General features: G+C 42.3%; 1 protein-coding gene and 1 long non-coding RNA gene across 8 annotated transcripts in view; one reads left to right on the top strand and one right to left on the bottom strand.

The window, feature by feature from the left end:
* The window catches only part of VIT (vitrin), a 50,862-nt gene extending 38,953 nt beyond the window's left edge, over positions 1-11,909 (bottom strand). For all 6 annotated transcript variants that reach the window (XM_032102574.1, XM_032102576.1, XM_032102575.1 and 3 more), the window contains exon 1: positions 11,685-11,909. The gene's annotated coding sequence lies outside the window, so the exon portion shown is untranslated. The remainder of the gene's footprint in view (positions 1-11,684) is intronic.
* The window catches only part of LOC116441058, a 29,603-nt gene that overhangs the window by 2,069 nt on the left and 4,946 nt on the right, over positions 1-22,588 (top strand). For both annotated transcript variants that reach the window (XR_004238864.1, XR_004238865.1), the window contains exons 2-4: positions 1,998-6,358; positions 7,633-7,736; positions 19,032-19,091. This is a non-coding gene — a long non-coding RNA (uncharacterized LOC116441058). The remainder of the gene's footprint in view (positions 1-1,997; positions 6,359-7,632; positions 7,737-19,031; positions 19,092-22,588) is intronic.

The raw sequence follows: 22,588 nt of genomic DNA on the forward strand, positions 1-22,588 counted from the left end.
TAAAAGGATTTAATATGTAAAGCCTGTCAGGGGTTCAGCAGAGTTCAGCAGAAGCCTCAGCCTGCAATAACAGATCTTTATCAATAAGGAAGACACCGGAAGGATTTAGACAAGGCTGTTAGATTTACTTAACAGTTTAGCTAAACAGAAAAGCACTTACTGTGGACTCAGTACCTTTTCTGGTGCAGTTTATACTAGTATCTTCATGGAAATAAATTATAATAGTAAAGAAACTTATTTTTGCCACTATATTAATTTCTACATTTGGCAGTGGCACATCAGGAGAAATGCACAGACATCCTGTGACACAGCTCTGGTGACAGTACTCCAAGGGGTGGTCCTGGCCTTTAGACCTTGGTCTGTCACATGGGGAAATGCACAGGAGGATTTACACTGCTGACTATTAAGCATCAGGCATAGAAGCTCCAGGCTTTCTGTTGTGGGAAGTCTGTGTGCATTCATTGTATTTGGGGCCTAGGGTGTCACCTGATTTAAGCTATGTGAGATCTCCTATAGTGTGCACTAGCATGGCATCTGCTTCTTCAGGCTGGTAAAGGGATCAACAGCTTGCAATAAAGCAGTGTTGGTTTTTTTTTTTTTCTCTGGGAAGGAACGGGAAAGCAGGGCTCCAACCCATAATTACAACAGACTTTTTAGTCTGTGTAGGTCCACTGAAAGGTTTGGGGATGTTTTATCTGTAGATCAAGAATGATACTTTGCTATTGAATACAAACCTGTACTTCCTTTGTTCCTTTACAAAATGAATAGATCCCATTAAAACAAACGGAAAAGTTTCTACTTTGGATTAGTCTGGAGTGTGAGTTTTGCTGAGATTTCTCCTAATCAGATGTCTATTAAGGCAGTATTTACAGTCCCAATCAGAACTGGGAAGTAGTGACTATTCACTGTTAAATCTCCTAAACTGTGTGCTGGATCTCTGTTTATCAGAGCATATTTTCCCATCTGAATCCTTCAGACTGTCATTACAGAAGTGACTCTTATGCCTAGGAAAGCTATTAAGTATATGCATTACATTAATATGTGCTTCAATCCCAGCTAAGTACAAATGTAGTAAGAAGCATCTCCTTCAGAGTTTCCTAATGCTGCTGATATTTTACCTTTTAAAATCAAAGGTCTATTTGAAAGACTATTTTGTTGATTACTTTTTCCTGAGCACAAACACTTGAAAAAGCTTGAATGTTAGTGGAGAAACAGAGTTAGCAAACCATTCTTTCTGTGTATAAAGTAAGATTTTTATACTGACCTTTTATTAGCAACTTGACTTTTATAAAGATCTCAGAGAGTTGCTACATACTACAAACAAACAGATGGTTTAAATGCACATAAACTGTCACAGTATGGCAAACTGTAACATTTTCTGGAGGAAGTGTAGATTTTTAAGTCCTTGGTTTTTGGTGTCAGGCACTGCTGTCCGTTCCACGTGCAAGCTGAAATTCTTTGCTAGGGCCATGTGCTTTGCCTCTGCAGGAGTAAGCAGTTTATCTCCTGTAATCTCCTGTGCCACAGAAATTAATTTGTATACTCTCTTTGTACCATAGTAGTGTGTGTTATTGTTCTCCTTTTCAAGGGGTTCTAATATCTCAGCAACACTGGCAACATAAAGAAAAACAGAAATGGACTTTGTTTGAAAGCTATTTGAGCAAGTGGCATGGAGTTAACAGCATGATCTCTAAGAACTGTGGGTTGAGTTAAATATGTGCCCTTCATGGGAAAATCAAGTGGGCTGGGTGTAAGTGTGAATAAACCGATTTGGATAAACAAGAACTGGTCGTCATCTTCTAGAGGAAAGCATTTTATATTTTGTTGTTCGGTTTTCTTTTTAAATTGTTTAACCCTTTCTTTGTTTCATGCTCATACTCTGTACCCATAGTGTTGTACCTTGCTTGGCAGTACAAGAACTGTTCATTTTGGTGCACGCTAGGTAATATGACTGGCACTTGTCACATGTGGTTTAGTTTCACCCCCTTTCTTTTCAGAGGGAAGAAGTTATGTACCCTCGGTGCACTGAGTTGCTCTGGAAGTCTGTACATAAAAAGAATATCTAAGTGGCTGCCTTCTGAAAAACTGGAGGTACTGAGTTTTGCTGAGAAAGTTTGAATTGATAGCTATAGTTCATTTCGGAGGCTTAGATTAGCCTGTAGGTATTCCAGGCCAGGTCACAAAATGTAAGATCCGAGGTGCTGTTTTGTGAGGTGAGCTTGTCTGCATGGGAGGATAGACTTAAATAGAATAATAGAATAGTCTGAAATAGAATATATGCATCCAGGAATTTAAAAATATCATAGACTTCGTCACCTGCTGCTATAAAAAAAGGTGAGTGAATGGTCACCTGTTTTCTTTCATATATGAAAGAATGCAAAACTGCTTCCTGGAAGCACTGCTGAGCTTCAGAGCACAGTAGTAACGCTCTACTTAATTACCCAGTGTCTCAGAAAGCCAACAAGGCTTCAATGGCTGCAGGTCTTTCCCTTGTGGTAGAGGGGTTGTAAGAAGTATCATATGTCACACCTTCAGCAGTTGTGTGTTTAGTAAAATGAATAACGAAACCACTGTTAAAGGAGTCTCTGGGCCTGGGGACAGCTTGTGCTCTTCCACTTAAAGATTCTTTGCATTAACATACTCCTTACCTCCTAAGACAGTGTAGCCACAGCCTGTTTGCCAGATGCTTTCCGTGGCCATGTGAATCCCACATCCGGGCAGTGGTGGTCCCCCACCTTCAGGGCAGCCACTTCTTGCTGCAGGCCCGTGATTTGCACATTCAGATGGGGAAGAGGAAGCAGGGAGACTCTGGCTCTCCTCCGCTCCCATGCAAGTGGCAAGTCAGTCCCCTCCTCACTTGCTTTCTTTCTGACCCCATGTTTGGCATTTCTGGTTGCAAATGAGTCCTTCTTTGTCACAGAAAATTGGGGTCTCCCAACCTTTTGTGCCCTGGAGTCTGATGATGGGGGACTTCTTTAGTAATGAAGAAAACTTGGGTTCAAACTCTCTGAGGCCATGGACAGCCCTGATACAGTTACCCCTGATTAAAGTTTCTCACCACTTGCTTTTTATTACAAGACTTTGATTGTTGTGGCTGCCACATAATGTTTAAAATGGTGCCAGCTCTGCTCCGTGAGGTTCCTGGCTCACAGGAGGGCTGTGGAGACTGCTGGTAGCCAGTACGTCTTGTGGGGTACCTGTCAAGTCACTCTCAAGTCATTGAAGTGAGGTATGGGTGGATTCAGAGGTCTAAATTCTACCTAAGTTGCACTTTGGGCACAGGAGTAATTTTTTTCTGAGCTGATTGAACAAATGTTTATATGCAGGTTGGCAAGAAGAATTTAGTCTAAAATAGCTCTCATTCAGGTAAGTATAATGAAGAGATGCTATATCCAGCAATTTAGAGACAAAAAAATGCAAGCAGCTCTGCACTACTCATTTTGTGTTCATGCAATGCCCTGAAATTAAAACATAAGGTTAAAGTAACAGTGACGATGATTTCTCTACTTACCACAGAGCTCTTTCAGAAGAAAGTAATTTATTTAAGACTACAGTGTGATTTAACTTGCCAGACCTTTCTCAGAGCTTAAAAAAAACTGCAATGATTATATACGTTCATCTGTCTCAGCAAGAAAGCCATCAATTATGTTGGTCTGACCTGCCCCTTCCAGCAAAGGAAGGATACATTTAGAATATGTCACCCACCCACAGAGAAAATATAATTTGGACTATCTGGATGATGACTTCTTTGGGGACCATTACAGTGTGCTTTCCTGGTTTCTGCTAATATATTATGCATTAATTTTTCATTTTGATGCACAGCTTTCGTACCTCATTTGGAATTGCTGTTAGCTTAAACCTGTGAGTCCCTATCCAGAAAAATTCCTCCCTCTGTTCTCCTCCCCACCATGGCTTTTGTCTGCTCACATATCTGCCCCCCTCACTCTCAGGCAAACTTCTTCCCCTTTTCTAATTTGACTACTTCTGCTTAACATCATTCAGACCCCAGCCAGGTGCCATCAATCTCTGGCACTGCCATTTTCCCAAGAAATAGAGGGCAGAGGCAGGTACTTGCAATTCAGCAGTGCCATGGAGGGTTGTGCTAGCTTTGTAGCATGAGATTTGTGGCCACATTTCCTTCTTTCTTTTTTTTTTTAGAAAATGTGCCATTTTCTATTTCCAACAGATAGTTCAAACAGGTCAAAGTGACTTTTTGAAGTGCAATACATGGTTTCTCAGATTGGACAATAAAGAGCGCGGAGTAACCATGCTGTTGTGCTGCCTGCAAACTAAGAATTGGTGTCGTGTGTCAGAATTGCCCTAAAGGTACATATTTAGTCTGAAAGCAAAGAATTTCTGTTAAAGGCAGTGAAAAAACTGCACATAACCCTGGGGATGGTTTTGGAATTTCTGTAGCATGTTCAAACAAAACAACATTTTTTTTAGGTAGAAACTTAGAAGCAGAAATTTAGAGAAACCTTAGGATGTTTACTCTCTGCTTATTAAAGTTACATGTAACCCTTTACTACAAAAGTGAATTATATGTCTAGATCAAAAGCCAAACTCATCGTTAAGCATGCTAGTAAATTTATACAATAGCTCACGGAAAACTTTTATCAATTCAGTAACTCCTACAGTTTGTATGACTAGTGATGTCCCATGCCAAAGCCAGGGACTGGTTGGATAAGGAGTCAGAAAATATTTGTTATTAAAAAAAAACCAAACCAAAACTGGAACTACCCTGGCATGTGGCACTGGTTTGAAGTAAGGCAGTAAGTGGTGAAATTAATTTATGTCAAGTAATGACAACTTGATCAAGGAACCACCTTTCACAAAAGGTCTTCAGCAAATCAGGAAACACAGGAATGCTGTAGAAACCATTTTGAAAACCTAAGCTGAAATCCACTTCTGTGGTGGAAACCAGAAAATTGAAGTTAAGAAATTAGTTTCAATTTTGCATTACAGATCTCTTAAAAATGATAGTCTCATGCTCCTTGCACTGCATAACATTTTTCCTTATATATTTTGTACTTTTCAAAAAATGTTATTTCTTCTTAACTGCATTATTTCTAATTGGAAATGTTTCCTTCAAGCCTTCTCAGATAAATATCTTTTGGATACCTTTAGTTTAGAAAAAACTAACCTGTACTACAATGACGTCACTACAAAAGCCAAAACCACCTTATGCCCCTCAGTCATCTTCTAGTGCTGCTTTGTTGGGACCTCCAAATCACTTGCCTCCTTGAAGGGTCAGCTGCTGAGGGTCAGGATGCCCGACCCCACACCCCAGGACGTTCTGCATGGCCACCCTCCTCCATACCCTGCCCATGACCCTCCCCAGCCCGTGGTCATTGCTGCTTTGCCTTTGCTACAGACTGTTCCAGTTGTATCCCTCCCACCTGATGCTGGTCTGCAGCCCACCTGCAACCCAGCAGGCACAGTCAGGCTGAGGTCTCTCACCTGACGAGGGCTCTTCTGGGGAACACTTTGAAAACCATGGACCTGTGAGTAGTGTTTCCATTTTTTAATGACTGAAGAAGACATCTCGGGGCTCCAGGCTTCTTTTGGGAGGAAAGTGAGCTATGGATTTGAATGAGTGCCAGCACTATAAATGAGGCTATTATGGGTAGTGCTGGTTTTCTGAAGACATGCTGTTGGTGGAGGTGCTGGTGAGAGACATGACACAGTGAGGGCCAAGCTGTGCAGCCTTATGGCATGTGTGTTGGCAGCCCTTGGCAATTGGCAGGAGTGGTCTCTCTAACATATGGGTCATGCAGACAACATGAGGAATAGCTAAGCTTCCAAAACTACATTCCTTGGTATCTGAGTGCCCTGGAGGGGAAATGAAGAGCTAGAAAACATGATGGCAGAGAAAGTGGCCTCCAGAGCCCAGTCCTGGATACTGTGACAGTGTAGGTGCAGCCAGAAATTGCTGAGAAACACTCTTTTACTAATTTTGTATATTAGAATATTTTAAAACCTTCTGGTTTTGCATAGAAATGAATCACAGGGTTCTGTTTCTGAGAGACCAAGATCAAAAAAGGAAACCACATGGACTGGGAGCAGGAACTCTTAATTTGTGGTCTTTTGTTTTTAAAACAAACCAAGCCTGCAGACCTCAGTATTGCATAATCCCATGCTCAGGAATTTTGTTCTGAACTTTGGCTTTAGGAGATTACCATATGAGCTTCTACTTCAAATCTAATTATTCCCTAATTTATGTATTTCTTTCTACACACAGATCTCACCAATGAGAATAGAAGATGTAGACCACGGAAGACTGAGGCTTTATGTCTCAAATGACCACATATTTTGAGATGCAGTTTGGTGGAAAATCTGTCTCCAAAACAGGGTAAAAGTAGGTTTTTCTGACTTATGTGATGCCAGTAATTGCCCTTGTAATATTTGTACCAAATTGTTCCATTGGAACTACTCTAACCTCTCACTTCCCTCATCTGGACACTCCCCTACCCATGTAGTCTCATTTCCAAACAGCCTCTTTCTTCCTATGCTTCATGTCCTAAAACTTCTTCAGCCAAGCCCAGGAGAACAAAATTCTGAAGTGTTGAAGATGCAGTGCAAGAGAGGTGAGAAGGATGGGCTCCCACCAAGGCGAGCAGGACGGACTCCCATCATCCTCAGCTGGCTGGCAGCTGTGAAAATAGCCCTGTAGTCCGGGAGCCCTTACCCTTTTGTAGCTCTGACTCACTGAAGTTGTCCACAGCCAGAATACACAGCACTGCTGCCAGCTTTCCTCTATGTCTCACCCCTGTTCTATGGGCTGAAGGGTGAACGATGTATTTGGGGGAAACAAAAAAGAATGAAGCCTTCTGAGTCCCTAAAGGAACCTGGCAGGGAGATTGAGAGGCACAGACATGGCTGTGTCCAAACTTCCTTGTAAATGAGTGATTTTTGAGAGGTAAAAATTTCCACAGTTTTGTGTACAAGACTGAAGGTGTTGGAAATCCCCAGATCATCCTGGTGGGGACATTAAAGGACTGCACGAAGCTACACGAGAACATTCAGAATTTTCCCTGAAATTTTGGCGCATGTGTAACTGTCACTTGGCAATTATGCACTTCTTTCATATGAAACAAGCTGCCAGCTGAAGGACTGTTGGCTGCTGTGTTACATGTGTTACATTTACAAAGATATTTTATAAGGTGATAGGCTGAGTAACAGTTTGCAAATGCAAGTTGAATGTATTTTTTATATCTGTGTCTATGGGATGTTCTGTAGAATGAGTCACATTAAGGGTAACTGACTGTGTTCTTAATGTGCCACTGACCTCTTAATGCACTCTGAAGTTCTGGAGATAAAGCAAAGATGGGATGGACTTTAGAAGTGCTGGAAAGTCAGTTCAGCCACTACAGCAAGACTGGTGTTAAGAGCTGCATAAACCTAGATAATTTGAATGAACCAGAGATGCTTATACTCTTCTGAATGCGAACGTGTTTCCAGTTCAGGATATGAGCTATAGATTTGGGCGTTCTGCTTAAAAAGAGAAGGACAACGCTGCAGATGGTGTTATTTATTTTTTGAAATTAAAATGCATTTTCATGAGAAATATTGATGCTTCCAAGCCGTTGGGAAATTTTCTTTCTGTTCAACACTTTCTGGGTTTTTTTCCAGGCCCCGGTCACTGAAAAATGAGCCCAAAGAGGAAAGACAGCCCAAGGCAACCCAGCCACGTCCTGCTGCAGAGGAGAACAGAAAAGATGGCAAGCGAGATGAGGGTGAGCTGGCTGCAGAAATAGGGAATGGGCTCTGCTGGCAGGGCACCTGCAGAGGATGTGGTAGCAGCCCTCAGACACCACTAAATGTAGAGCTGCCCCAGCACAGAGTTAGGCGCAGAATGTTTGCTGAGCCCAGAGCAAATACTTGGGCAGCTCGCCCATGAGTGCCATGCTGTCAGGACTGCCCAAACCTGGCACTCACGGTCTTTGCAAGGGGCAGCTATACCCACACAAGCTGCAGTCGCTGCTTCTCAGTACAGCTACCCCACAGATGCCTTTGGAGCCTACAGAATTTCAGTAGACCCTGACTTGTCTATGGGCCGCAGTGCTGGAAGAAAAGTTTGTCAGTAATACATGCTCCCATTTTATCTACAAGTCCCTTCACATCCCTCTTTTTTGCATCAGCTTGCTTTCCTCTGGGCATCGTCAGGAGTCGGTACAAGGCAGTTTTACTGCTGCCCTGCATCGTGCTTGCAGCGGTGCCTGCAGCCCCTTTGGGCTGGGGGCTTTGAGAGTTCACAAGGGCGATGCAGGCTCTGACAAGACACACCGTCAGGGTTTTATTTCCTAACAGAGATACGATCTCAACAGCTACAGATTTTTTGGGCATTTCTGTGCCTTTCTGAGCTTCTTGTGTGGCAGCAGAAAGCTGTGCTGCCTGCGCAGCATTTACTCAGGTTTTCCAAAAGGGAAATGTGCAGCAAATAAAGGAACTGGGATGCAAAAGAATGGCAGCTGCTTTAGGACTGTTAGAGAGACTCTTTTGCAGACGAATGAACCGTCAATTTGTAGTAAGACATTGTTTTCTAAACATAGCATGAAAACTGTTATCTTGCCTGGCTGGTCATTAGAAGAGAGATAATTATAGTCTCTGTGCGACAGCCGGGCCCAGAACAGGGGCTGCATTGTCCCAGGGCCCAGCTGAGCTCTAGCGCAGGCTCCCCAGGCGGCGCTGGGACAAGGGGGCTCCTTGTGCCCCGGCAAGTTCAAAAGAGGAATTGAAGTGCTCTAAGTAGGTGTTAAGCACCTATTTCTCCCTCCGACTCTGAACTTAAAAATCTACTCCACAGGAGGAAGGTGCAGAGGGCAGACCCGTGACTACTGTAGCTGCAGCCTCCCTGGCTTTTTGTACCGTACGTGCTGATGATTATTATGATTATTATTTTTCTTTTATTTTTAAAAAATCAAACACCAGTTTTGCACTTCTGTGTTTCTGTTTCTCAACACAACCGGTATAATGGACAGGTTTTTAGAAGGAAGGACATATTGTATGTTCAGTGTCCACTTGCTGAGCCCTGAATGAGAAATCTAAACTTCAGCTGATGGTGCAGCAGGCTGGAGGAGTCCTGGTGTGTACCCAGAGCTTCAGGGGGCCAGACCATCCCCCCAGGACTTCCAGGAAATTCCAGACTTTTGTTTTTCATTACCCATCCAGAAAAGACACTGCCATCCCAGCCAATTGCAATGGACCAACACAGATTTTGTTGCTCTGGCACCTGCCCGTGCCAGTCCCACTATACAGGCTGTTCATGTCTACAAGTGCCACAGAACTTTTTCTCACGAATACAGGCATACTTGCAGGTACTAAACCGAGCTATCACTTTTTCTTGCTCATTTCATCCAGGTGCCTTAAATGACTTACCTATCAACACTTAAAACTGAAAAAGAGTAGGTTTAGATTAGATACTAGGAAGAAATTCTTCACTTTGAGGGAGGTGAGGCACTGCCACAGATTGCCCAGAGAAGTTGGGGATGTCACATGAAATGTTCAAGGCCAGACTGGATAGGGCTCTGAGCAACCTGGTCTGGTGAAAGTTATCCCTGCTCATGGCAGCGGGGTTGGAATGGTTAGGTGGTCTTTAAGGTTCCTTCCAACCCAAACCAATCTATGGTTCTGTGATTTAGGAGATTTTTGTAAAGTGGGGGACTTGTACATGCATGATCTGAGCCTTAGGTTTGCAGTATTTTCTGACTAGAGCTTTATTTGGGGTTCAGAGGTGAAAAGGAAAAAGTTCAAAATTCCCCAGACAGACCAGATATGGTCAAGTTTTTGATGCTATTGTTACATAAACTTCAGGTTTATTTTTAGCAATGTTTTCTGTAATTCTGATGTTTAACATGAAGTAATTAGTCTGTTTTCCCAGCTTCTGTGTTCACAATGTGGCTCAGGCAGTCCCCTTTTAGAAATACTCCAATTAATTTTGACAAAAAGGAGAGTAAAAATTCATTTCCTGCTACTTCTGTGGAAGTCAGTAACTGGGTGAAAAGGGAACACCTTGTTAATGCCCCCTCTAAAGGAAAGGCTTTTGTAGGATCTCATCCGTATTAGACAAAAGAGAATCGACGTCGAGTATCTCTCTTGCATTCCAAGTGTGAGGAAAGCTCGTGTAGCTAGTAAAACTGCTTGGTTCAGCCAGTCAGTGGTAAGTGCTGTAATTATACCACTAGGGGAAAAGTGACTTACATAAAATAAAGGTAGGAACAAGTTAAAGGCAAGTTAAGAACATAACATTACTACTACAGGTGGAAACACAGTATTAGCAATACATTCAAAGTTTCTTCTTAAATAAATGCTTTTTATGTCCTGAATAGCTAAAAGACAGGAAGTCATCCCGGGGAGAACAACCCCAGCAACTCAAAGGATTAGATAAAAAATGCAAGCAAAATAAGTCTGTTTAATATAAGATACTAACTTAATACTTGAAAATTAATGTGTTTGTCATGCAGTTATTTTTGCTTGAGTTCTCTGTGCATCTCTGAAAGAGATCAGTCTTACAGCCATGACTGTCATTCAAGTGATGAACTGAGTAAAGTCTGAATATGATAATACAGATACAGAAAAACATAGATTTTCTTTGAGTGTAGACAAATGCAAAGTGTTTTTAATTTCAGGATGCATATAGGAAAACAAAAGCTATAAACACATACAACCCCATGGCTCTTCTCAGTAAAATGTATTTTAACAGCCATCTAAATACATTTTTCCCTGTGTATGTTTTCTTTTGTTTTGGTGTTTTGTTTACATTTTGGAGAGGTTAGAGAAAAAGCAGTGTGCTCTAAGGAGGACTTGCCTCTGTAATCTGTAATTTTGCTTTTTGCTCTGAATGTGGTGTAGTTGCCATAAACTCTAGGAACAAAATATTAACTAGAGTTGATATTTAGCTTGGGGCATTTGGTTCATGTTTGTACTAGCGGAGAGAAATCACATTTTGAAGAGACTTATCCAGACTCTAATCTCTCCACAGAGAGCTGAGCGGCTGTGGCAGGCTTGACAATGCTATTCATTTTTGGAGCCTCACCACCAAAACAAGCACTCATCACAGAAGGCTGTATAGAGTCTAGGCTACTGTACTGTTCATACATCTCTATCCATTAGCGAGGGAGTTCACGCCACAGAAACACACATCACTGGAATAATACCATTTTCCATTCTGTGCCTTGGAGATTAGTGTTCCCCAGTGCCAGGTAGTGTTAATTAATGATACAGGACACACCTTCTTATTGATCAAAAAGACTTCGTGAAAAAATCTTGAAAGCAAAACAGTTTTGAACTTAGGAACAAGTTGCACTGTCTATCACACACTATTTGAACAGAAGGCTTGAATTAATATCTATTGGTGTGTGGCTTATACACACCATTCTTTATCATATAGCTAAGCTCTTGCTGTTCAGGGAATGAGTATATGTGTCCACTTTAACAGCAGGGGCTTAATGCTTTCATAAATACTTCATGAAGTATATATGAGTAAAGTACAACTTCATTCTACTTTTATGTCTTCAACTTCTTAGGTCTTTGATCCTAAGCACACAGCTGGAATGCTAAATAAAACATCATGTCCCTACAGTTTCTCAGCAGTGAAAATATTTAACTATTATCAACAGGCAAAAAACACAACTTCCCCCGCTCCCCCCTAAATAAATATAGCAGAGAAACAACATCAGAATTACCTTGCTTGAGGTGTGCGCAACTTTTTATTCCTTTTCTCCACACAGTATGAGAGTGGATTTTTTTCCAAGCTTTTCTGTACCCCGAACTCCAGCCAACATTATTTTACAGAAAAAGAGGCAGGCAGCAGAGGGAGGCCTGGACACCTTTTTTCTTTCATAGAGGAGCTAATCAAACATTCCCATCAAGCTCCCAGCTCTGTGAAAGGCACACTGGTCTCTTTCTCCCCCCCCCCTCCCTCCCTCTGCTCCTCTCTCCCTCTCTGTCTTTCCCTCTCCCTCCCTCACACACAGACGTACAGAGCTCCTTACACTGACTTAGCAGCTGAATTAGGCGGTCCTATTTTAAATATACGTTCCCTCCCACATATTTTTGGTAGGGATTTCTATGCTCCTTTTGCACTAGCCTGTCAGATTTGTCAAGTTTTTCTCTTTTGTGAAGTGAAGGTTTACTCAACTGATGTTTTGGCTCATTTTTTTTCAGTCTCCCTGTGCAGATCAGCAGTGTAGTGGAACGACTAGAACAAGTAGATGAGAGTAAACCACACAGCTCTAAAAATTATTGCTGCCAGGTTAGTTAGGTGCAGGTTGGGTTTAAAGAGAAAAAATATCTTTTGAAGAGACAGACTGTGATGCCTTTACTTATGTGAATAGCATCATATTCCCCCAGCAGTTTCCCTGAAGTCAGAGGATTAGTGACAGAATAAGCCTGTGAGTCTGGGCACAGAGAAGTAGAAGTATGGCATGAGGGTTCTTTCTGATGAAGTTGGATGTGAGAATTTAATAAAATGCTCCCAAAGGCTACTAAACTGGTACTCATTAAGTGTGATCTGGCCAAATGAGATATATAAAATGACTAATTTCTTTAAGTATCTGTATGAAGATCTCCTAAAATTCCTGGGTAACTTCAAGAAGAAAAATTTACTGAGATAATAAAGATCATAGCATTTACGAGATTATCACAGGAAGTGCTGATATAATATTCCAGTATACTAGAATGTAAACTATAATTTGCAATTCCATCAAGGTATTCTGAAGTGCATAGACAATATCCATGGGTGAATATACACTGTTTTATCTAAGATCATTATTGGTGAAAAAAAATCTAGTATAAATACAGGAGATTAACTTCAAAAGACACAGTAGAAAGACATACAGTTCCTGATTCAGAAATCCCCTAAATGAGTTTAGTTTAAAGGGAAAGTGGTTACCTGGTACTTGTAAATATCTACTCCAGTACCTGCAGAAACTGTGTAACAGCTCCACATATTAATAAACAGTACAATATCAGAAGTTTATCAAAAAGTTCCATCTGTGTTTCTAAGATATAATGATCCATAATTCATTTGATTCTCTTAGTAGAGGAGCTCTGGCTTGCCATGGTGAGTCCATGCAAGGCAGGATGCAGTGGACTGGCAGAAAGCCTCTTCAGACAGCGAGTCTGTTAGTAGTTCTACCTAGAAGATCTACCGAAAAAAACCCTGAAACACTCTCCCCCCTCAAGTCTTATTAATTCAAGTTAACAATTTTGGAATATCATCACCGTTTTCATAAGGCTTTGTGAGGTCTAATTATCTAAATAATGAGGACAAAAGGACCGAGACTTTAGGACTACAAGTTTAGAATTATATAAGTACTAGGAGACAAATATCTAAATACTGGGGTTTTGTAGCTAAGTGGCTATGTGTCATTTTCCAGTGCTGATGAAAGGCTGAAGTCCCCATGACAACTCCTTACCTGCAGATGCTGATAGATAGACTCAAAAATCTTTGGGCACAAACCTTCACCGGTCTTTAGCCACTTCCTTTCCATTCAAGCAGCTTATTTGCAGAAATCCATGGGAATCTATGTAGATGCTGAGTTGCCTGTATTGCTTTAAAGTCTCAGGTCAGTGGATTACCAAAGAGTCTTGATCTCAAACCAGTGCAAGCGAGAGTACTGAAGACTGAGCTTCTGGCAAACCAAACCATGGTTGGCTGACAAAGGCTCAGGCTGCACCCGCAGAGCACACAGCAGCACTGCATCAAACTGGCTGGAATGGTGTTGAGTGATGGAACTGAGAAGCCAGACACAGCAGATGACTGGGATAGCTGGTACAGGCAAAAAGTCCTTCTGAGGTTCAGCTTCTGGTACCCCCGTCAGCTCACTGAGGGTTGTAGCTGTTGGCATGTGGAACGTTGTCGACAAGGTGTCAAAGCAAGAGCAACAGTGCCTACACCAAGGTCATGCTTCATTGGTGTTGCTGCAGGGTGGCAGTTTTACAAAAGAAACAGCTGATAGATCCACTGTTCATTTTCCATGGATGAATTATCTTATTTGTGGGTAAATTGTACCACGGGCACAGAGCCAGAGTGGACCTGGCAGGACTTTGCTCAAAGGCAGTGGTGTGAGAACAGAGCTTTGTTGCTTCCAGAAACACAGCAGTGGTACAGCCCTGTCCACTCTGCACCTACCTTTTTTCTCCCAGCCTTGCTGGGTCCACTCCTGGCTCAGGGTCAAGAATGCTGCCATTTGGGTGGCACATTTCTGTATTGCTTTCTGAGAGCTAACCTGGCATCCTGGCAATGAGCATCCCGAGAACTGTGTAGCAGAAACACTGAGTGGGCAGAAAAAGAAAATTATCTGGTTTGTTATTATTCAGGGTATTCAGCCTCTCATTATTGTTTGTAATGGAGAACTGAAGAGTATCAAAACAAAACACTGAGAAGGGCACTGACTGTCTCTTTTTATCACAACATTTCTGAGTGCCGTTCCCTGTGCTCTTTCCTGACAGAGGCAATTTCCAGCCACCCAAGAGCTGGCAACACAAAGAGCAGGAACAAGAGGTAGACCACATTGAATGGCTCTGCTTTGGTGCTGGAATTTGCCACAGGGAAAGATTTGTTTGCAAAGGAGATGGCTGTGCAGTCAGGAAGCCACTAATTTGAAGACAATAAGTATTGAACACGATTGTCTAGGGGAAGACAAGTGCTCTGTATCCGTATGTGTTCATGTCTCCCACCATTGTTCTATCTAAGGCCTCCACCTGAGTTTTCTGCTAACTCTTGGTAGTGTTTGTGGTAGTATTTTTTAAGTTTTACTATACTGTATTTTCATCTGCATGTTAGTTGAAGCAGGATTTAACATGATCCATTGAGACAAATCCTGAAAGCAAAATAACGCAGACCTCTAATCTGTCCCCTGAAGCAGGCAGTGAATAGGACCAGAGAGTCAAAGAGAGCTGAGAAGGTTCTTAACATTCTGAATAAAATTTAATGACCTACTCAGATATTACCTTCACTCTGGAAGATAAAACAGCAGAAAGAGAGATATGATGTATGTAAGCAGTGTTAGCATGGACAGAGGAGATAATCTGGCCAGCACTCACTTTGGTGTTTTCAAACAGAGGTAGCAGCAACCTGGAAGACTAGACACTTGCTGATGGACCTTAGTCACAGACCCTTAAATAATCTTCATTTTGAGATCATCTGTCATACAGAATTTTCAAGGCACACAGTGTTTGTTTAAAAAACATTGCTTTGGGTAACAGCTGGGTAAAGGCCATGGTGGGTAGCAGCTGAAAATCTGACTTCACTGAAGGGAAGATCACTGCACTTAATTTAATTGTCATTAAAATCTGACTTCAACAATTTTTAACAAAGCATTTTTTAATAATATAATTAGTGGACTTATATATTTCAGCCAATACAAAAATGTAAGATCCCTTGTGCTTCCCTCTCTCTTCATGCACTCATTCACAGGTAAATGATACAGGGGAAACCTCCCCTATTTTGAAATGCAAACAAATTCACATGTTCTGGGTTTGATGCTCACCAGCTGGTATGGCCCCTGATCTGAGAAGAGTCTACTGTGAGGGAACCATCAGGGAAACCTGTAGTTTTGCACTTTCTGCACTTACATGTCCAAATTCCATCCAAGTTCATTACTGACTTGGTCCATAATATTTTGATCATGTCTGGCCTTTCTGTAGTGAGTTACATGAACAGGTCAAACTTTTTTTGAAACAGGAAGAGAGAAAAGTTTTACCATGTAGTACGTTCACAGAGTAGGTCAACATCTAAGTGAGAGCAGAGGATGGTGATTTCAAAGCCATAAACTGCTTCCAAGAGGTCTGTGCAAAGGGTTGACAGGCATACAGATCCTTTGGACCAGGTGTGTACTGCAGCCCAAGCCATTCTGTTCATCTCCCCAACACTCAGGAGGAATTTCTGGCCCCACTGCTGTAGGTATAGGCAAAGAAAATACTCTTCAGGTATGTTATAAAACAAGATATGCCTGCACAATTTTTAGAGAAATCTAAACTTTGTCTGGGAAATTTTTCCCACTTGAAAGTAGAGAGTATCTCACATACCAGATCTCTGTCCCACTTGTGGGACCCAAGGTGCACACTGCTCTTCTGGCACGAGGCTGTGGCTACTCTTCTAAAACCATGAAATCATTTGCTCTCCAGATTATGAGTAGGAAATATATAAGACCCAAGACTGAACTAACTGGCTTGTGATCATTACACAGAAACTGGTGAATGTATCTCCTCAGCTGATCACTGTGGGCTTAGTAAGGCAGTCCTGACTCCTCATATAAGGACAGAAAACAGAAAAATTAAATGATTTCTGCAAGACAACATGTAGCTATGTCACATCTAATCCTATCCAGGTGCTTAAACAAAAAGGAACAAGTTTTCTGCTCTCAAGCAATTACTCTCAAGCCTTTTCAACCAAATACTACCACAGGAATCAGAGACCAGAATCTTAAAACACCTCAAGATGTCATACACAGCCTGGCAGTGCTGTCTCTGTTCAAAGCCAGCATGGTTGCATAAGTTAGAGTTAACTCCTAGCAAGTGGCAGTGGAGTTCAAATTCTGCAGTTTTTCCACATTTCTCAAACTCTGTGAAGTAAAATCTTAACTAATGCATTATTACGCTTAAGGCAAATTGTTCTTGAAAACCATTTATACCTGAAAAAAACAAGTCATAGAGAGAACAGAGTGGGAACTTAAAAGTATAATTGGGATGGCAAGGCAATTAGGGGGTTAACATTATTTGGCTTTAGCTTCTTAAAGCACTTATATTGAAATTGGCCTCAGGTAAATAAAATAACCAATGTCCTGTAAGGCTTGTATAAAATACACTGACGTGTTTGTCTAGTTTTTGAGAAAGGTAGGGAAGCTGAATTATGTGTGCTGTAGACCTTGCCAGCATCAGAAACTCCTTTAAATAATTAGAGCAACTGGGTATCCAGGCCTCTGTTTTTGCTTTTTTATGAATGAGGAGACATCATGGGCCAAATGAATACAAAATGTTGGCATGCTTGGTCAAATGGATGTGTACCAAACTTACACTGTGTAAATATGAACCACTGTGTGTTTCTCAGAGAAGATGGCAAAGGCCATGTTTCCTGAGACTGTAGAGAAGTTGGTCTCTGTCAGTAAGTCCCAAGTCCCCTGTTCATTTTTATACCTCAGAGGGGAAAAAAAGTGATAAAAGATGACAAAATCAGCTTTTTTAGGTTTGCCAGGGCTATGTTTAAGAGAGAGCTGATAAACGTCTTACCCTGGGTCTTCTGCAGCATAAAGCAGGGGAATGGGTCCCTGGGAGCCTGCTATCCCTATCCCAACTGGGTAGGCTCACAGGCTCCAAGGATGAAGGTTCATAGTGGGGAGCAGGAAAGGGACCCTTTTGCTGTGACTGATACATGAAGAGCTTGAGTCTTTCCAGTTGAACAGTGACCATTTTAACTGTCATGGATTTTAATTGTTGGGAGTTTCTTTAGAGCTCTGAGTGGTCATTTTTGGAAACTTTTGACCTTGCTAGCCTCTATAATTGTCAAAAGACATAAGGAAAAGTGAACTTGGGCTTGGAAGGAGAATCTAATGAGGCATTTGAGCAAACTCAGAAGTTACTACTCTCTGTTCAGTGTTTGTCCACTCTGAGAGCATTTTAACATGTACTACATTAGCTGTGGGCATGCAGACAATACTAATTAGGACCAACAAGTCTGGTGCATTTGCTTATAAATTTGGACTGTAGCAGAAAGAAGCAATGCCCAGATATTGCTTTCCTTTAATTATTTCAAGATATATCTCTATAGGAAAAAAGAAAAGAGGTGGAGGATGCACTTGAAGTACAACACAGAGATACCATGTGCATCAGGAAATCATTATTTTTGCCATGCAGCTGAATCTACCCATACCTCCTGCGCCCCATATTCCCAATGCCTGATTTAGAACAGAGGCTGCCACGAATGCTATGTTGAAACATAAATGAAGTGATCAGTAAATGCAGGGGCTAGAAAAGCCTCCATCATGTTTGGGATCAGGAAAGACCAAGGGTGATACTGAAGAGGAGTTTGCCTTGATTGTGTCCCCAGATCTTTGAATCTGAAGATGTGCAACCAGCTTTAAAAGCTGTGATATTATGGAGGTGGACTCTGATGTTTGTATCTCTCTAGTCTGCTATCAGAAACCAAGATGCTGCCACAATGGAAATCAATTTTAGGTACCATTTTTTGGGCAAAACTTGTAGTTATTGCAGACAGAAATGTATCGTGACTGAACAGAACTGGGTCTGTAAGAAGTGCAGCATGTGGACTTTGTTCATCTAGAATCCAGTGTAGGTAGGGATTGAGTCTTCCCAGGTAAGTGGGGTATATTTCATTGCTCTACTACCTCATATAAAACCTAATTCATCACCATAAGACTTCTTTTATGAGGAGTAAAATCATCTATTCAGGAGAGTGCTCTTTGTTAATCAAAAGTCTCAGCAGTGGTGGATTCGGTGTTGAAATTTGCAGCTGAGGACCAGAGCCCTCAGAAAATACAAATGGCTTTTTCAGCATGCTTTCCCTGTCTACCCACTTCCAGTGCAAGTCACGTGCTATCATTGCCGCTGTTAATTCAGTTCGCCAAGAATACCAGGTCTCACTTTGGATCCTAGTGCCCCTTACCTTGGCAGTAAAGCTCAACTATTCACGGCAAATCAGGCCTGGAAAATGTAAACCCACTAACAGGGTTACTGTCTGTTTTCCTGACTATTTTCCTGATGGGTTTTCTGTTTATGCTCTATTGGGCATCAGGTGTCAGAGCAAATAGGTGATGCCAGTAAAAGCCACTTCACAGTAGAGAGCTTATGGCTGCTTCCCAGCAACTGAATGCATCCCCTCTGTGGTCCCCTTATCCTTGTCTCCTCCAGCTCTGGCTCTCAGCACTGAAGACTGTTCAAAATGCAGGCTGTTTCTGGAGGCAACATGCAGAAAATAGAGTGCTGCCCTGGCAAGCAGAAGTGTCCAAACATGCAGCAGGGCCAGAAATGCCAGTGTGTTTACTGTGTGGATTAATGTATTTTCTTTACAGGTATTTTCCAGAGTTCCTGAAAAGCCCTTCTGCATGTGACCCTGTGAACAGACTCACCATGTAGGGCTTAACACTTCTCTCCCAGTTGAGTGGTGGTGGCTTGGCCCCCTCTAGGCTCTCCTTGCCCACTGTTCTTGTAGAGACCTTTGCCTCTAGGGAGGAAAAATTTCTAAGAGTGATCCAGCTGGTGAAAGGGGAAACGGGGTTGCTTGGCCTTGTGCCAGTGTGGTAATGAGGGATCTCATTATGGGGTGGGAATACACAGATTCCCTTAACTCCTGGATGGTGTTGCACCCATGTAAATCTCCTTTTGTGTGGATCCAGGTCCCAGCAACACCACCTCTGGAAGATGGTACACATTGTGGAGGTAGAACATCCCATATTTCAGCAAGGTTGAATTGAATTGGGAAGAAAAGGAGTGAGACCATAGGGTCCTGGTGCTTGGGGCTGGCAGAGTGGGGGATATAGGAGGGGAAAATTGTGATCCTGGTGGAGGGATGGGGCAAGAGGAAGATGCTGGGGGTGCACCTGAGGACCTATGATCTAGGTACAAGGAGGATATAGAGTGATGCAAGGGCCTCCATGGGCACGCAGACCCCAGCCGACTGGCTGAAATGCCAGCAATTTTCCTTCTTGCCATCTCTGTCCTGTCCCTGTGCTCCTTTCACTTCCAGCAGGATGGGAGAGAGAGAGTGTTTCTGGTGTTTAACTGGTCACCACCAAAGTGTTAATTGCTATGAACAATACTGTGAGGGTATTGAAGCTCCAGACTGCTGTCAGTCACTAATTCAAAAAATTATCCTGCTGTGTGTGAACCAGCCTGACATTGGAAAGGTTTTTGTCTGCCCAGGGCAGCAGAGCAGACAGGGCTGCAAGCAGGAAACTCATCTCCGTTCCTCCCCCTCAGGATATTTGTGACCAAGGTTTTATTGCTGTATGTGTGCAAAGTGGTCAAGGTTGGGAATGCAGGCTGTGTCCCTTTTTGCTGCTCATTTCCACCATTTTACCCAGGCATCAATTTTCCAGCCCTACAGAGCAATACATTTCCAGTCATACAGAGGTGTGAGGTGTACCCTAAGGGACAGAAGATGTAGACATAAGTTTCTGAAGTGCAGTAGCCTGTATCTATGCTTTTTTATAAGCCAGCTATTTTTCATTATCAATTTCCACTCAAAAAGCAGAAAACAGGCAGTCTGCATAAACATCACTCAATGCAGTAGCAATTCAATTAACTATAAACTCAGTAATGTAGAAATAGAGTAGCAAACAGAGTCATCTTTCTTCTATGACACCTTTGAGGGCCACACAAATTTCTAATGCAATTTTAAATCCTTCTCTGAAATCAACCCTTGAGAAGAAATGCTGCTCTTTTGTTACTTGTAAAAGAAAGAAAAAAACTCTTCACATCTTATTAGAAAAATAAATCTGTCTGAATAAGCTCTGTTCTCCATTCCTTGCCTCCAGTGACACAACCATAAGGTGAGCTCTGTATTTTGATCCCCAAATTTAGTAAACTACTACTAATAAATTGCTTCGTCACAAGCACAGTTTAGCTGGAAATACCATTTGCATTCTTATAATTGCCAGCATTAAATCTCCCAAAGAATTGTGAGAGGAAAGTTGCTACATTTTCTTCTGGTTAACTCCTCTGAGTGTTTTATACTGTGGAAAATACTGTAAATGCTTTCCAACTATTTCAATAATTGACATTTTCCACCTTAGGTTTTCAAAGCTCTTTTCAAAGAAGGGCAAACAATGAAGGGAAGTGAAAAATAGTTTTGGGAGAGAGAAAATTAAACCCCATGCATGCTCTTAAAAAGTATCAGAGGAAAAGAAAAGCAAGCAGCTTTTACAGAAAAGAAAGCTGAGAAGTGCAGAGCTTACAGAATCAAGTCTGAGAAGGTATTTTCAGTACTTTCAGTACTACAAGAAAGACAGGGACAGACTTCTTAGCAGGGCTTGTTGCAGTAGGTCAAGGGCTAGTGGTTTTAAACTGAAGAAAGGTTGATTTAAATTTAATAAAAGGAAGAAGTTTTTTATAATGAGGGTGATAAAACACCAGAACAAGTTGCCCAGAGGGGTGGTGGATGCCCCAACCCTGGAAACAATCAAGGTCAGTCTGGATGATCCATCCCAGGAAACATTCAAGGTCAGGCTGGATGGGGCTCTAAGCAACCTGATTGTCCTGAAAATTTCCCTGCTCATTATAGAGGTGTTAGAGTAAATGACCCTTATACGTGCCTTCTAACCCAAACTATTCTATGATTCTATGCTAATTACCTTTTTTTAATCCAGCAAAAAATGAAAAGCATTTTGCAGATAGGTTCTGGGTTTGCCAGCCCTATGAGGGATGCCCATGATCCCATAGACATTAATAGAATCACAGAATCAAAGAAGAGTCAATATTGAAAGAGAGCTTTAAGGTCGTCAAGCCCAACTGTCCACCTGACACTACCACTGTAATCCTTAAACCACTAAACCGCCACCCGGAGCCACCAAACACTTCCAGGCATGGTAACTCTGCCACCTCCCTGGGAAACCTATTCCAATGCCTGACCACCCTAAAAGTGAAAATATTTTTTTCTAATATCAAACCTGAATCTCCGCTGTACCAGGTTAGGGCCATTTCCTCTGGTCCTCTCACTGCAGGCACAGTAGAAGAAATCAATCCCCACCTCAATACAGCCTCCTTCCAGGTGGTTGTAGAGAGCAACGAGATCCCACCTGAGCCTCCTCTTCTCGAGACTAAGCAAACCCAGCTCCCTCAGGTGTTCCTCATAAGACATGTTTTCTAGTCCTTTCACAAGCCTTCTTGCTCTTTGCTGGACATGCTCCAGCACCTCAACGTCCTTTGTAAAGCGAGGGGCCCAGAACTGAATGCAGTGCTGCCTCATCAATGCTGAGTACAGGGAAATGACCACTTTCCTGATCCTGCTGGCCTCACTATCCTTGAATCATGCCAGGATGCCACTGGCCTTCCTTGCCACCTGGGCACATGCTGACTCATATTCAGCCATCTGTCAACCAGCACCCCCAAGTCCCTTTCTGCAGAACAGCCCTCAAGCCATTCTTCCCCCAGCCTATAGTGCTGCAGGGGGTTGTTGTGACCAAAGTGCGGACCTGGCACTTCACCTTATTGAACCTCCTGCAGTTGTGCTCAGCCCATTGAGTCTGTTCATTTCTCTGCAGAGCCTTCCTACCTTCAAGCAGGTCAACATTCCCACCCAGCTTAGTGTCCTCGGGCAATTTACTCAAGGTGCACTCAATCCTCATGTCCAGATCATCAGTGTAGATGTTAAATGGGACTGGACCCAAAAACAGGGTCCAGGGGAGCACCACTAGTGATTAGCTGCCAAGTGGATTTGACCCCATTGACCACAAATCTCTGGGCCTGGCCATCCAGCCAGGTTTTTACCCATTAGAGTCCACCTGTCCAAGACATGAGCAACCAGTTTTTCCAGGAGGATGCTGTGCGAGATGGTGTCAAACACTTTATTGAAGTCTGGAGAGACCATATCTGTAGTCCTTGCCTCATCCGCTGGGCAGGTCCCCTTGTA

Source organism: Corvus moneduloides, chromosome 3 (assembly GCF_009650955.1).
Source record: "Corvus moneduloides isolate bCorMon1 chromosome 3, bCorMon1.pri, whole genome shotgun sequence".
NCBI classification, from domain to species: Eukaryota; Metazoa; Chordata; class Aves; order Passeriformes; family Corvidae; genus Corvus; species Corvus moneduloides.